The sequence below is a fragment of the Quercus lobata genome, chromosome 2, assembly GCF_001633185.2.
Source record: "Quercus lobata isolate SW786 chromosome 2, ValleyOak3.0 Primary Assembly, whole genome shotgun sequence".
NCBI classification, from domain to species: Eukaryota; Viridiplantae; Streptophyta; class Magnoliopsida; order Fagales; family Fagaceae; genus Quercus; species Quercus lobata.
The window spans coordinates 13,290,473-13,294,040 of record NC_044905.1 but is presented as its reverse complement, the minus strand read 5'-3'; the positions used below and the strand labels follow the sequence as shown (position 1 = coordinate 13,294,040).

General features: G+C 35.5%; 1 long non-coding RNA gene across 1 annotated transcript; it reads left to right on the top strand.

The window, feature by feature from the left end:
* Positions 1 to 2,283: 2,283 nt before the first annotated feature.
* Positions 2,284 to 2,714, top strand: LOC115977833. Its single transcript, XR_004088603.1, has 2 exons — positions 2,284 to 2,427; positions 2,680 to 2,714. It is a non-coding gene; the product is annotated as an uncharacterized LOC115977833 (long non-coding RNA).
* Positions 2,715 to 3,568: the final 854 nt, after the last annotated feature.

Below are 3,568 nucleotides of genomic sequence, written 5' to 3'. Positions count from 1 at the left end.
CAAGCAATTTGTAACCGGAGACAAAGTTTTGCCCCAGTCATCATTCTTGTGAAGAAGTTGCTGTGTATGTGCACCGTAGGGTTTTGTGATGAACTGAAGAAAGCATGCTTGATAATAGTGGAATTTCGAGAGTGGTGACCTGAAAATCACCCGGTGGGGGTTTTTGCCGTTAGGTTTTCCCCATTCGTAAACAAATCACTGTGTTATTTATTTTCCGCTACATAATTAGTTTATTGGTGATTTGTTTGTGCTACCACGTGCTTTGCATGTTAATTTGATTAATTAATAAACTTGGCTAATTAATCAATTAATTTATCACAAGGGGTTAATTCGTTTTTGGCCTATCACATTCTTGGCCTATCAATAGGGAATTTTGATCCTTTTATATCTTTCAGTTCATAACCCAAACCCGGCCTACATTACAACTCATGAGTAAAGACCTCTTTGGAGTCTTGCTAGTTGTAGACACATCTTAAACTCTAATATTATTTTCTCTTGAATTAAAAAGGAAAAATGCTTAAATTGTCAAACCCCATTGGATGATATGTCCAAGGAGAAAATTTCTCAACTTCTCAAATCCTCAAATGACTCAAAAGAATTTTCTTGGAGCACTCTCCTTGTTAGCACCCAATAATGTGATTCCTAAATATTATCGCATTTCATTTCTTAATTGCCTTTGGAGACTTAATTAGACAATGTTCAAAAGAAATAAGCATATTTGATCACATGAGTTTAATGATCTTGATCCTTCCAAATCAAAGAGATTTGTTTGAATCTTAAACACTTAGATTTTTCAAAATGGTTGTTCAAAGGATCACCACTATTTCATTTGAAAAGAATGAAAATTTTTCAAAAAAAAAGAAAAAAAAGAAAAGCAAAGAAAGAGAAATCTCGTTTTCCAAAAAAAAAAGAGAAAAAAAAATATTTCTCTTCGAAAATCCAGTGTTTCTGAACTATGTTTTGACCTAATCCTCTATGAGAGATGTACATAGGCAGCCTTTCAAAGGCTCGGTCCCAATCACCCAAACAACCTTGGGGAACAAAGTCAAAACAATGTGACAAAATTGTTTGGGTGCATGTTAGTCTAAACCCATTTGTTTTGCATCAAGCATGCTTAAACTTGGGGTGTTGGCCTATTTATATTGTATGCGGATATGTCCTTCTTGCATGAAAGCATGTTTTCATTTGAGGCATCAATCCATTTTTTTGCAAGCTTGTCCACATTAGGGGCATTGGCCACTCTTTTTATTTTATTTTTTATTTTTTATTTTTATGATAACTGGTTTCTAACAAGCTAGAGAAAGAAAGCCATTTTGCAGGAACCAAGGATGGCAGACTGTGATCTTCTTTCATGTTCCCCAATGGTTGCAATATCAAATGAACTCAGCTTCAATTCAAGCATGGAATATGCCCCAAACTAGGGGCATTGGCTAAGTACTTCTAATTCATTTCAATGAATAAATCCATTGCTAATTGAAATTATCTTTTTGCAGGAATTAAGCAAGGACTTATCCAGCAATCCGCATCAACTTCCAGCCAAAGTTATTCTCATTCAAAGGATAGGCTTTTAAAAAAAAAAAGAAAAAAAAAAAATCATCAATCAAGATTTTAAATTCTTTAAAAAAAAAAAAAATCAAGATTTCCAAATCTTTCAAATATTTTTTTTCAAAAGTCCCAAGAAAAATCTTCATTAAATTCTTCTTTAGGAACCAAGAACAGAAAGTTATGATCATCTTCCAGATTTTCTAGTGGTGCAACATCAAGTCAACTATCCACCCTCAGCATTCATCGAAGCATGGTATATATCCCAAACTAGGGGCATTCGCCAGGTATGCCGAATTCTTTTCAAGGTATGCCGAATTTTTTTCAATGAATAACTCTGTTACTAATTGAAAATATTTATTTTGCAGGTACAAGGGTAAAAGGGCCACACACTTCATCATGAATAATACCTTCCAGAAATCCTTGGTCCTTTGAAAACATGAACCAAGATCTAGAACCTTTGGTCCTCTGAATTAAGCTTCTTTGTCTCACCTTTTCCCACCATCTTGTACAGGCACTTCATGATTCTCAGCTATTGGAACAATTGAAGGGAAACGCGTTTGTGGTTATTTTTTGTCTGTGAAATTGGGCTCTGAGATTCTTAAAGGAGTACTTTATCATCCGGAGCAGCCAGATTCTTCTACCTCAATTCCAGACTCTAACAGTGCCATTGTACCATACACCTCCAAACATTGCCATTCTGGTCAGAGGAGGAGAAGTAGAAGAAGGGGAGATCCCAATTATCCAAAACCCAATAGGAGTGGCTATAACTTTTTCTTTGCCGAGAAGCATTACAAGCTCAATTCTTTGTACCCAAACAGAGAAAGGGAGTTCACAAAGATGATTGGCGAGTCATGGAGCAACCTCAGCGCTGAAGAAAGGATGGTAATCTCAATGACACAATACAGACCTTTTATGGGTTGTTTCTTTTGGGTGCAATCATTTTCATCTTCTGGTAGAATGAAAATATATATCTTACCAATCAAGAAAAATCAGCAAGTTGTTAAAATGATAGGGGCTTCTTCCTAAGATTATCTGTAGTTTTCCTTTAGAGATTAACAAGAGTGATGAGTGATGAGTAGCGAGTACTTAAGATTTGCATTGATTATTAACAGTATTGTTGTTTCCTTATTATAGGTTTACCAGAACATTGGGTTGAAAGACAAAGAACGGTGCAAGAGGGAATTGAAAGAGTACAAAGAGAAAATGATCAGTCAGACCATGGAACTTGGAAGTTGAGACAGCTGACTATTATTAGGGATCAGGAATTGTGGAAAGGCAGCAAAAGCAAAAGAATTTTAACTCAACCTTTTAAGTTGTACTATATTTACATACATATGTGGTAGACTGTTAGGCAATTGCAATTCTTGCATAGTTGCATTGCATGCATATTGCTGTTTTGACAGGTGTTCTAATTCTTAGTATTTTAGCTTTAATACTAAGTGGCTGATTACTATTAAGCTCCTCACTCACTCTAGTAGTTTTTGACGGGAAAGGTTTATAGAAAATGAATCGTATTCGTAGTCTAGACTCTAGAAAACAGACTTGTTTTCCTTGAAGTGAGTACATTTTCTGTTATTTGGTTTGCAAGAAAAACTCGAGCAAGTAAATGCCCTTTAGTTGTTTCTCAAGTTACTTTGTTATTATGGGTCTGGCTTTGCCATGAGTACAGATGAAAACTTACTGAAACATAGAAAGCAGTGTATACATAAGACAAGGTTGCCAATTCTATTTTGGTTCATCAATTTATTATCAATCCCTTTTATTTGCTATGCCCTCCCCTTTTCTTTTTGGTAATTCCTAAATTGGTTATCCACTTTCTCATGGATGATATGGTGGGGGTTAGGTTAGGGGTGTCTTGTCCCGTGCTTCAAGGCGAGGAAAATTTGTGTTGGGTTAGAGTGGGTCAGGTTAGTGCAAGTTCGAGGTATTATTCCATCTTTAATGAGATGACTGTGATATTAACAAGTTAGAGAGGAGAGAAAAAAAAAAAAAAAATAGTGGGATAATCATGAGTGGCCTATGA